A 13,082-nucleotide genomic window follows, 5' to 3' on the forward strand; every position below is an offset into this window, starting at 1 on the left:
AACAAAGGAATGTTTTGAAAACATTCTAGAAATAAACAAATGCACTACTTCTAACACGAATTTAAAGTGAGAGCAGCACATCAAATAATGGCGAAATGAACATCAAGTAATTGAAAAACGCTTGCTTGTTCTTTTCTTTATCGTTTTTTTGGTAAAACTGTAAACATTTTCTAAATTTTTGTTCCAAAATTAAACATATTCTAGTATGTTTTTACTTGCTCCTGTGAAATCCTTTAGTTGGATCTACGTATTACATAAACTAAACAAAAGGCTAAAAGGCTTTTAAATTCAATCAAAACACCAGCCGCCACAAGAAAATGCAATTTTGTTACCTTTTCTCTTTCTCCCCCCATGAGACGCACACACACACACACGCACACAAAATCAATCATCGCTGAAGCGCATTCGAACCCAGCCCACATTCACCGAATCCATCAGAATGCAACGCCGACCAGCCCGACCAGCTCGTCAACGTCGTTCCCACCGGCTCCGTGACAACATTTGTCATGCGTTGCACGCGAACCCTATTTCGGCACGTAATCGACTTACGCCTCAGTGCCTCGATCGTCACCGCACCTACCCCAGAACCGAACGAATCCGATTGATAGGCAATCGCTCTCCCATCAATACGCTTCAATAAGTAAGATGAATTATGATTGATCCTCTTCACGTTCGCTCGCGGGCAGCGCAGCCGCGTTTGAAGCGCCCTGCCTGCGGCTTCCCTTTCCCCGCAAAGGAATGCAAAAACCTCAAACCCTGCAGTGCAATCGCATTAGGGGTATGCAAAAATGAAAGTAACGTTTCTTTCGCCGTGCCGTTTGCGATTGAAGTTTGACGGCAAATAAATCGATCGTGCGAATTCGTATTTGATTGTGTGGCTCGGGGAACGAATTGCTATAGCTGGGAAGAAGATTACACCACGATCGATAAGAAAAGGCGAATGGTTGGAGGGTAAAAAGCATCAGTCAGCAAAACCAATCGCTAACAAAAGGTGGACAGTAATAGGATTTGGTTTGAGTTTAAGAGTTTTATTTGCTGGTTAGTTTGGGTTGCTCATGGGAAGCCCCTTTTAATTCAAGTTTAAAGCAAAATTGACTCCTCTCGATCTAGTGCGCACAGAAACAGCATTCTACAGGCTGACAAACTTCCACCACTAATCAAAACTACCCTTCATCACCCTTGCATTGCAGCTGAGAACGTTTGTCCACACAGTTCGATCACGCTCGCGATCGTGAAACACCGGCAAATTATTTCGTTTCGTTTTTATTATTTCAATGCTTTAGTTTTCGTTTTTATTATTTCAATGCCCTTCCTTTTGCCAATTCCGTGAAATAAAAACGAATGCGCGGTTCCATTTCGGACTCTGCACCGTGGCGCTGATCTTGACGTGAAGAGATGTCTTTGCTTTTGGAAGATTTCATTTTTGTTCCGAGTTCTCTCCATCTGCTGTTGCAGCGATACCTTCGGCTCTGCACACGATCTCACCTTGCACCCAGTGGGTCCAGCAGTGTGCAGACTGCCAGTGAGTGTGTGTGTGTGTGTGTGTGCCTATGTGCTTGCACTGTTGGGGATGCAAAATCATCCGAAGGCCACGCAGGTGTGCCCTACACTTGAGCGTCGAACACCGAACCAGGTTGGACCTCCTGCTGGCATTGCACTGCACGTCTTTGTCGGATGGTTTCCGATTAAAGGGTGGCTAAATGACGACGAGCTGCAATTATCAAAATGCAGTACGATGAGCGAAACGAACATAACACAGTCAACAGATATAATTGCTTAAATTCCTAACCGTTTATGGCATTTTGTGTTGCAAAGTGTTTTTCACATTAAAGGTGGAGAAGAAAAACACGCTGGCCAGTTGCATTGTTTTGCTGCTGAGAGCTTCCCAAAATCAATTACACATTTTTGATGATTGTTTTCGCATTTTTTTTTTCTTTGAAGCATTAACTACAGACCCGCTTACGTCTCGAACCGTATGACTTGTCCTCAGTTACTTAGACTTAAGAGAGCAGCAAACTCACCTTGGATTAATTGTTGGGTCATCGAAACCTCGCCCAAGGAGGTCCGAGACGTGTACGAACAGATCGTTCCAACCCGCCCCGGGACAAGGATTCTCACCACACATGGCCACGATCGCGGGTGACATCCTCTGCTTCTCCACTTCCCAGGGACGTACCGGGCATGATCGATTAACCATACCGTCCCGATGACAGCCGAGCATAATCCGGATCCCCACACGCAATCAAAATAGACGATGCGACGCAAGAACGGTTCCATGCCACTTTTGGCTTTTTGGATACCATACCACTTTTGGACAGCAGCAGCAGCAGCAACAACAACGCACATCGCCTCCGGCCATTCAGCGAAGATGCTGTACGGATTAATTTTTCCTCCAAACAAAAAAAAAAAGACCAACGTCGAATGAAATATTTCACGGATCCCCCCAGTACCGTGGCAGCAACAGCAAAAAAAAGCACCAATAGCGCATCAAATGTTTGTGTAATTTAGTCACCCGACAAACCGATTGTCCCTGCGCATGCGGTACGACCTTGCGATGGTGACCGTGCCTCAACCGTGCGTTGCGCGAGCCGGTGCACGATTACCTTCAATTTTGTTTCTGTATCGATTTATAATGTTTCCGCTCGTCCTATAATTTATGTGTTGTTTGTGCGTGTGTGTGTGTGTGTTTATTTATTTTTTGTTGTAAGGTGCACATGCGGCGGTTTTAATCGCGGCGTCGAAAAACAAACGTTCCCTACGGTGAGATAATTACTTTATATTGGACCAACCGCGGAACGTGGGCTGTGCTCGCCGGGGTTGCCAAAGATTGATCGGATATCGGAGATCGTTAATGAGCTGTGTTTATTGGGATAGGGAAGATGGGTTCGACAAACCAGCGGCCATGACGCATCACACTGTGTGGTTTGAGGAAAAAGGTTTTTAGGTTTTTTTTTTGTTAGATTTTAAAACAGATAAAGCTTCAATTTTATGAATTCTTGATTCACCTTTTTTGTTGTCTAAGTGAAACTTTCAATAATCTTAAAATGAAAAACTTGTTTGTTAGTCTAAGCCTGCACTTCACGATCTTGATCTTTAGGAATTAAAGTGATCAGACAAGCATACTCTTCACCGACACAACAACCGTTAGCAATCCAAGGTCTAAGGGCTGAGTGGCCTTTTGAATTGGCTGATTCCACTGCAGGATAGTTAGTCTATTCGAAATGGTTCTATCTGCAGTCAGGCAGCCAGCCAAGAAACATGTCCTATGCCTTTTAATCTTCAACATGTCTTAATAGAGTTTTATTATGACTGAGCTTATCCACACAGCTTTCTTATATGTGTAGATATGTTCTAGCAAAACAAGCATTATTTTAAAAGTATTTTAAGGACTTTTAAAAGCTGTTTGTACAATATTAGGGCAAATATTATGATTTGAATAGTTGTTTTGAAAAAAATCCACATAAAGGTATTCTTAAGTACGTAATCAATCTTTTTTTATATAAGACATGTTAATGCGTATCAGCTGATCTCATTTATTGAAGATCTTATCATACGTAGATATAAGATTCAAAAAGATTTATTAAAGACCTTATCATAGGAATTTCAACACTTAATTGAATTAAACTCGGGGACAGAACGTCGACATAACGAAGCAGACAAAAAGTAATATTCCCCTTTTAGACTTATTGGTCCACAAAATTGCTATCAAAAGATGTGTGCTGTTTAACACTAATTCAGCCATACAGATTACATGACACAAAGTCTGAAGATAGTTTTGTTATAGCCTTATTTGGCCGTGGCGTATTCGTAACAAAAACGTTAAAATTTAAAAAAAAAATAAAATGGTAATTCGATTTTGTTAATTGCTAAAGGATTTTTACTAAATAGGTAAAACTACAAGCTAGATGAGCGGCAGCACAAGTTGATTAGAACAACTAGTATGTGTGGGATGATTCATTTTTGGTTGAAGCGTTTATCATTGCAAAAACAAATAGGCTACTACAGTCCTACAGATTTGTTTTTTAAGCAAACATCAGAATTTATTTCTTTTTTTGCAAGCCTAATGCGACTAAAGCTTATAAAAAATAAGAAAGAAAGCTATCCTTTTGCAAAATTAGTTGCCATTTTTGATAGCTTGCTAATGCATCTAACCATTTAAAAAATTATTCTAAATTTTCTTTGATTTTGATTTTGACAAAACGTGAAGAATTGCCCTAAAACAAAAAAAAACATCTCACTCGATCATGCTCACCCTCCTGCTGCCGGTAATAGCTCTTACGCCATCCGTCATGCTTTTTGTCCACAACAATCAAGAAAGTGCATATAAAATGCACATTTTATTCAACAATCCTCCTTCCAAACCAAACCACCACCTCTGCAGACAACTTCCAACGACACGGGCACGGTGGCGCATCACAGCCGAGACATTTGACGCTCTTAAGCAAACATCAGCCGTAACAGCCGCCAACGCGTTCCAATTTTTTCTCCCCTTCCCGTCCGTCCGTCATTTGTCGGTTCACTTTACCCAGTACAAGCGTGCGGCAACAACGCGACACATGTTTATTGGTGGCCGTTGATGGAACAACCCCCAAGACAGCAAACCCTACTCCAAGGGGCCTCTATCTCACAACCACAGTCTTCACTCTCTCAGTCCCACCGTGCTTGTAATAAAAGCTTCTCCGGGCCAAAGATTCACCTTCGATTGGAAAAGGGTTTTTATTAATGATTTGCAAAAGACACTTTGCACTTTTGGAACTGCAACGGTGCTGGGATAGAAAAAGACCGCAACAGCTGGTAGATCGACGGCTGGAGCGTGCATGAGGGAATGGAAAGTTCTTTTACTCGCTTACCGTACCCGGGGCTCGTGGTGGGTGTGCAGATAACCGAGTGATCGAGTGCTGAATGCTAGACAGCCACTCGAAGATGGGAACTGGGAGATGGTGGTAAAACGGAGGTGTTATTTCGTCTACGAGTTGCTGGCAAGAATCGCCGTACACCGTGGAGCATAATTGGTAAGGTCGTCTGGTAGTTGAGCTCGCGTTGCATTTCCCGCTTGCTGCGACCGAGTTGTGGGACGCCCACGAAGGGTGAAGGTTTCGTTCCGCCCACGACCATTTGTATCGTCGATCTTCATCGGCACGTATTGTTGATGATGCTGCGGCTGCTGCTGCTGCAGCGCTTGGTGCTGCTTCAGTTGCCTAAAGTGTCAAAGATGTTATAGTTCAAAGTGATGCGAATCTGGGGGTGGACTGTAAGTAGTCATTTGAGCCAACTTCCTCATGATTTATGACTATTCTACCGCAAGCTTAGCTTAGCAAACCAATTGTCTTGCTTGCGGTTTCAATTCCTATTAGTACTCTGCCAAAAATAATACAGCACACAAGTGATCTTGGACAACACCTTTAGCGCTTCCCGTCATTCACAATCGCTCATCATTTTGTTCGCCACCAACCAGGGTACATGGCGCTAGCATGCGATATCGAATATAAAATGCAGCAATGGCCATCACCCACCGATGCTGATGGTCAGCTTATGGTGATTGCGAGGTGATTTTCCTGTTTCGCCCAAGTTGCTCAAGTTTTCGGGCGAGCGAAGAAAACGATCAACAATCCCAGTAAAGTGGCAAGCGAATTGCTAATAGTTGTTACCGCTTTACACAAACGTTGCCTAAGCAGCAGTGTTGCCGGTGCTGTTGGTGGCTTCTTTTGTTGTGCTGCTGCTGCTGTTTTACGTGTTCCGTGCCTTATTTTAGTGGGCGAATTTTTTGGTGTTGCAACTTTTTCCCTTTTTCCTCTGGGGAGGGTTGGCTAAATAATAAAGTGCATATTGTTTTGTTACTGAATGTGAGATGTGTTGAAATTGCAGTCTTGGATAAAGGGATTACTTTTTGGATAGCATATTAAGGCCGGGTATATTGCCCGTAATCGCTAGTGAAATTTCGATTTTCACTAGCGCATTAGGCGACGGCTGACCTAAGCATTTTGCCAAACAATTTGGAGTCGCTTCATAAAATATGTTATTCTTCTATGTTTTTTACATAATCTGGACTGGAAAAAACTTTGTAATTGTATTGTTTGTTGTAATTGTTGTAACGATAGATAAATATGTTATGCAAGTGGTGGAAATGGTGAAAAAACAACTTAAATTTGAGAACCGGCACGACCATTCCCATGATGATCAAAAAAAGCTTCCACCAGCCGCCGCCAGATGCGTTAGTAAAAATTGAAATTTCACTAGCGAGTACGGACAATGTACCCCGGCCTTTTCGTGCTTATTTTTTACTTTATTTAAACATTATGCAGTGTATAGAATGCTGATTATGCGAAATTCTCACTCATCTCACGACGAAAAATACTCAACAAAGTAACACAAATTGCATTTTAACTGTTGATTGTATCGACGATGATACTTCATAGATAATCCAATCGTTTAACTCTTTCTTTTGCTTACTCAAAACCATAACCATCACTCAAACAATTCATCTTTCTCAGCTCTCTTATCTAAATGACAACAGCTTAACCGATCCATTCCACCCGCTGACACTATCTGTATCTGTAGCAACTAAAGACCGCCAAACTCCGCCCGTTTGCACGCCTTTCGCATTAAACAAAACACGAAAACCGCTCGCAGTTAATTCGCCCGCATCTGATAGCGTATCATCAGCATCACTCAACTCACATTTTATCTTTCTCAGCTGCACGAAAACAAACCATTCCAACAAAACATCCACCATGCCGGTCCATTCTTCACACCCTACGTTGCTGGTTTTTTTTTCAATGCTTCTGCTCCACTCTCAACTTCACGGACATCACCGGGGCAGCACCGTTTACATTACATGTGCGATTTGTCAAGTAGCATGCGATTCCACCCAGCAATGTCTCGCCACGAAATGCAAGGGGTGCGCACAACCCATTCATTCCGAAGTGGCCATAGGCACTGAAAACAGTTGTCTGTGTGCGAACACACATTAAGCCCAACAAACGGTCACAGTAAACTCAGCCTTTAAGCCGGTGACAATACGCCAGGCACCGGCAGGCCACTTTTCGTCCGCTGCGCTGTGGGAAAATAAAGGTTTTTTTTTGTTTTTTGTTTTGGGGGTTACCTAAAGTGCATTAATTTCGGGTTTGGTGTTTCCGAAAAGTGTGCTGGAAAATGCTAGAAAATGCGCCGTGAAACAATAAAACGATACGATGCATTCTTTCGATGTGCGCGCATACACACACACACACACACAGAGGGTTTTAATCTGAGCGGGTGGGTTTTTGGTTGGACGTGTGAATGCGTTTCTGAGCTGCGACAGAATGGCTCGCATACCAAACAAGGACGTTGCTGGCTACCCAAATGATGGAATGTACATCAAATTCTTTCAAGAAAGAGAATCAGGGCGAAAGAGCAAGATGGAAAGCAAGAGAGACCAATGAATGCAATTTGGATGTTCAACCCTTGTTCAATGCGCCATTTAACAAGCAATCATTTTCTAACGACAGCATTCGTTTCCCATTCCCTCTCTCTCTCTCTCTATACTCGTTGCTGGCGCGTGAAATACTGTCACAACCTGGCCAACTAGATTAAGATGGCGGGACGGGGGAATTAAAAATGCATCTTATGCAAATATTGATCTTTACGACGTGCGAATGTGTGGCTTGGGCGCGCTTGCAGCCTCGTGCATTGTACGGATGATGATGACGATCGTACAGCCGGTTTCAAGTAGCCGTACCCCTTTATTTTGCTTCCCTTGCAGTGTCCTCACCAGTTCAGCATCTTTCTATCGCACAAACAACTCGCATTTAATCAAACAATATTTTAGTTTTATCACAAACTCAATTTTAACACCTTTTGAGTGTGGTCTGTCCCGCTCACACACAGCAAATTTGCAAACAACCGGTTCACCTCAACACCCAACGCTTAGCTTCTACTAATCTGATGACGATAAATTAAATACAAGCGAGATTCGGCGTACTGTGTGCTATGAGCGATGAGGATTGAAGATGAAAAATTGTTGGCTTTACTTTACTGCCTTGGTTATTATTATCATGCTACGGGGACAAGCGATGAAAGTGAGCTGCTTTTTTGGCGTATTTGTAGACGCGTGTATTTGCGGTTGAAATTGGTCAGCGTATTGGCACATACAAAGACGATTCGATGTGTTACCGCGCGCGTAAAGTGATAGATTGAAAAATGAGGTTCGTCGCTTTATGTTTCGTTCAAATCTCTTCTACTGCAATGGCTCAGCAATCGCTCTTGCACAATGTTTTAAATGATTTATCTCTTTTAGTTATTTAATTTATTAAACTCCAACACCACGGTATGCGTTATCGAATGTACTAGATCAGACACGATCAATGGGTTTAACATTCCAACTGATCCAACCACTACGAAGCCACACAAAAAAAGGTTGCTCTTCTCTTCAAACCGCCCCGGGCAAGGATGCAAATTTAACACTCGTGGCCCTCCCGGGGGAAAGGGGTGCTAATGGCGAGTTTATGGATACTTTCAAACAGTTTCCAGCCGTGAACCGTGCGTGAAACCGGACCGATTGTGCTGAGGAATGAGGATCGCTGCTGCAAGAACGGCCACCCTGCAGGAGGTGTACAGTTCAATAAAAATCAGATCAAATGCGAGAATTTGTAACCCCCGAAAGGAATGTGTGTGTGTGTATTTTGCACAGTAATTAAATTTCAATTTTCACACACACACCAACAGCACCACCAACTGAGTTGACCTAGAAACAGTCAAAGGAAAGATTGACAACTGTATTATTGTTGCCGCTTAAAAAGGAACTACTTCACAAGTGGCCAGTCGCTCTTTTTGCTGTTTGCCGTGTGTTAATGTCAATATAATAAACACAAAAAAATATCCAAACACTCGTACGCATTGTTTACCTCTCACCTTAACGGCAAAGTGGCACTTGTTGTTTCGTTTTTTTGTTGCTGGAACTCTTATTTGAAGAACAAAAAAAAAAAAAAAACCATAAGCTTGACACCAGAAATGTCAGGTGCCGAAAATTAACACACTCGTTAGCCGTTGCCGTTGCCGGTGTTAATTAGTTAAATTACCCTGCCAAGAAGTCAATATTTGTATTGCAACTGCTCACTGGGAGCTCGTTGGTGCACTTTAATCTCGTGCCGAGTTGCAGCCGATAGTTCGTGCCTGCCTGTAAGCACCTAAAATGGATCATTAATTTATGAAAAACTGCACCGCAGACTCATCTCGCGCACGATTAGCATTCGGTACCAGTTTAGCGAGTTTCCAGCGCCACAGGACCGCCATAGAGACTCATTAGAAGGGGGAGTTAATGTGTGTGTGATTGGAGTAAATTGTTGGGGCCCGATCGAGACGTGTTTAGAATTATTGATGAGACTCCTTACTTTTCAAAGTGCAAATAAGATGGTTATTAGCAACGCATCACCCCTCAAACGGTAAGTATGACAAACACACGTGTAAGCGCCACATTCAGGTTCGTCGCCAGATGCCGGTGGCTATCGAATTTTATCTCCCCCGTCGTGATCTACAGACGCAAAGTCCCATTTCTAGCACCAGCAACACCTGTGCGAGTGGTAGCTCGTGGCTGGGCTTAATGACGGAAGCTGAACTGCAAGGCAAGTGGCACGCTGTTTGCAATTATTTTAGTGGAAATACAATTCTTGACCTTTAATCAATCCGATGCGTGTGAATGGATGTTGTTAAAATAGGCCTACATACAAAATAATAGACCACTCACTAGTCGAACGCATGTTAAATATCAAAAATATAAAAACTAATCATATGAGTCCAGTATTTATAGCAGATTTTTTTTTTTGCTACCGATTTTTAAAGGTTATTTTGAACATTACTTCGTTTGGTGGAAGCACTTTTCGGTCGCTTTGGTTCGCCGGCAGCCGCAGTGTACCGGTTGATAATGCATTATTTACGTTCGCAGCCCATCTTCCGAGCATAACCTTTTGCGCGTTTTATTTTCACGATCACCCTTTTTTTGCATCATAAATTGTCGTCAATAGCATAGCGTCGCAGGTACCTTGAATTATCACGCATAATAAAATGAAATGTGCTAAAGTCGAATGGTGCCGAAAATATTTCGACAATTTACTGCGACCGTGCACCTTGACACGGAGGGTTGCGATTACAAAAAGGAAAGGAAAAGTTTATCCATGGACATGGGTTGTCCAAAAGTTCAGCTACGCTGGAACTTGGATAAGGAATGCAGCTCAACTTTTCGGTGTTGACGGTTTGCCGTACAGACTTTGCGTTTTTTAATAAAGTTTTATTAATAAATAAACCATAAACATACACACAAAATGTTTTTGTTTTTAATCTGCACTTAAATAAGTCAAATAAATAAACAATCATTTATACTTCGCCCGCTGCAAACATTGTCGATCTGGAAAAGCTTTCACGCATAAATATCATAGCCGAATTGCCTAAATAAATAACCCTCTTTTTTGGCAAATATCAATGCCATTTAGCTGCCCTGCGCACTGCCCTATAACTATGCAATAAAAAGCAAGAATTTGCAACCTCATCCACGTTGATCACCCACTGCCACAAACTTTCATCGTCCGAGGATCATTTCATCCGGAAGAGAAAAAGAGAGAGAGACGGAGAGAACGTAACCGAATTGAATAATACACGTCCGCCCGAAATCCAAAAGGTTACCATTCGCCCGGCCATTGTTCGCAGCCGGACCAATTGATGAATGAATTATCAGTTCCGCTGGGAAATGACTGCAACAAGCGCAAGCGCAATCAGGAAACCGATCCATGATGGTCGATTTTTTGGCACGATAGTTATGTTGCACTTGGCTTTCTCCTCCTCTTCTCCCGTTCGTGTGGCATAAATCTGGCTAATAGTTTATAGGTCGGAATGTCCACGAGCACGCCAAAGCAAAGGAAGAAAACGCGAGCCGGGACCACACCAGGCATTACGCAAGAGGTCAAATGTGGCCGTGGTTGATTTATGATTACGATCGTGCCGGCACACCGTTCGGCAAACCGATTCTGCTTCCGTTTTGGTTGGTGCGTTTGGTTGCGCCTTACATGAACGTTTACGTGGACCCGCATGCTCATTGACTTAATAATGTACTTAAGCGGCAAAGCGAGGCGAAGATTTATGTGACATTCCATGAGCCTGCCATGATCCCGCGCCCCGAGGTGAGACATCTTTTCTACTCACAAAATCATCGACACTCGATGATTAAGTGTTGCAAATCGCTGTCTCCGCTGCCTGTTGCTAGCGACGGTTTGGATGACCCCCCGAAAACTGATGAACCTTCCCGAAGAAGTGCTTTGACATTTGGCTGCGTTGTCGTTGTCGTGGTCGTCCTTTTGCCAAAAATATTTCTCCCATTACGCTTCGCTACCTTTCACGCCCCTATACAGGATGACCCGACGATAAAAAAGCACCAGCAACAACCGCCAAAAAGAAGGCGAAAAGCTCAAGGCTAGAGCCCAAAGACGAACCCAAAAGTATACCGTGCGCACACGGCCACACGTGAAGATGAGGAGCTATTTCGAGGACGAAATCAGCCCCAGGACATCGTTAAGAAAGATGCGCTGCCATAATTTTAGCTCACTCTCTCTCTCTCTCTCTGCCGCTGTCTCCCTTTCGTGCGCTGGGAGTCTGCAAAGCTTTTTAGGTCACCTCACCTCGGATGCATGCGCGCATGCCGCTTGCTTGGTGCAGCTGATCTCAGGTTGCGGGGTTTGCAGGTCAAAAATGACCGATGTGTAAATCGGTTTCGGTTACGTTACGAGCAACTAGAGACCGTGACGCCCGGTCCCCAGCCCGCTCGGTACGGTGCAACTAGCCCAAGTGCAACTATTATTTTTTTGTCTGTTTTGCAAAAAAGAAGACCCAAACCCCACCCAAAAAGCAAGCGCGGGACCTCCCGGGCATCATCAGCGGTCGGAGAATTTGTCGGCGGGGTGAATTTCTGCTTAGTAGTTGTTGCTTTTGCAATGATAAACGAAAACCGAAACGAAAAAAATAAAAAAAAAACGGCGACGAAATAAATACACTGAGAAGCGGTCCGAACGCCATTCAAAAGACTTCAATGAGCGAAGTATGTACGAGCGAGCGACGAACCTTTGCCGTGCATGTAATTCGACCGGCGGCGGAGTTGTATCGGTTTCATTCATCATTCACTGCTCCCGACTGTGTGCGTGTGTGTATGTTGGGTGTATGCAATTGATCTTACTTTTTTCAGCTGTCGGACCAATTGGACCATCATGTCTTCAAATCATTAAAATTCCTCAATTTCGTTCACCACAGAAGAGTTGCACCCCAAACATCACTCTTCACCTTCCCTTTCTCCCAAACAAGACTTAATCTGACCAACTGAGGTTTTGTTTTGAAACGTACCTAAACAATAAAACACAAGCAGCAGCAACATTTTTTACAACCAAAGCAGCAAAAAAAAAACACGTCATACTTTGCCGTTCAAACCGTACGGGTAGGAAATCTAATCGTCGCGGCTCTGTCTCGCTCACGCTCACACTGAGGAGGACTGTTGCGCAGGCCTTCCACATCAGCATGATCTTCGGCATCATCAGCACTCGTCCTGGGCCGCAAACCGTGCCAAAAAGGTCGAGATGTTAACGCCTGTAACTAAATGTGTACGTGTGTGTGTGTGTGTCGGTGCGCCGGGAGCAGCAGCAATGTGCGCGCGCGCGCCCGAACATTTACTCTTATGTTTGCGCCCTTCCCCTTGCAGTACCACCACCACCACCACCACCACCACCACCCCCACCGTGGATGCACTTTTTTGTATCACCCTCTTCAGGCAACTCCACCCTGCCCTCTTTCATTTGCGCCAGTACACCTCCTCGGGGGAGGCAGCCTCCAATGGCTAATGCTAGTCTCCGCCAAAGATGCTTGCCTCGCGTGTACACCTTCATTTACAACATATACACCTTTATCCCACCTACCCCCCCAAACCTCCATGAAAGGTTTGAGTTGCTTCTTTTTCTTTTCTTTCCCCTCCCCACCCCCCTCTCCGTTCGCAAAACTGTCCCAAAGCATCTATCTTTTTTGTTAAGGGTTTCCCGTCGTTTGCATTCGGCCGCGTCGTTTCGGTGGCGGATTCG

General features: G+C 43.9%; 1 protein-coding gene across 2 annotated transcripts in view; it reads left to right on the forward strand.

The window, feature by feature from the left end:
* LOC120950992 (pupal cuticle protein Edg-78E-like) overlaps window positions 1-13,082 on the forward strand; it is a 175,672-nt gene that overhangs the window by 157,515 nt on the left and 5,075 nt on the right. Inside the window, exon 1 of one of the 2 annotated variants that reach the window (XM_049605858.1) lies at window positions 7,217-7,220. The exons of the other annotated variant lie outside the window; for it this stretch is intronic. The gene's annotated coding sequence lies outside the window, so the exon portion shown is untranslated. Of the gene's footprint in view, window positions 1-7,216; window positions 7,221-13,082 lie in introns of those variants that run through there. 2 annotated transcript variants of the gene reach the window in all.

The sequence above is a fragment of the Anopheles coluzzii genome, chromosome 2 (assembly GCF_943734685.1).
Source record: "Anopheles coluzzii chromosome 2, AcolN3, whole genome shotgun sequence".
In the NCBI taxonomy this organism is placed as follows: domain Eukaryota; kingdom Metazoa; phylum Arthropoda; class Insecta; order Diptera; family Culicidae; genus Anopheles; species Anopheles coluzzii.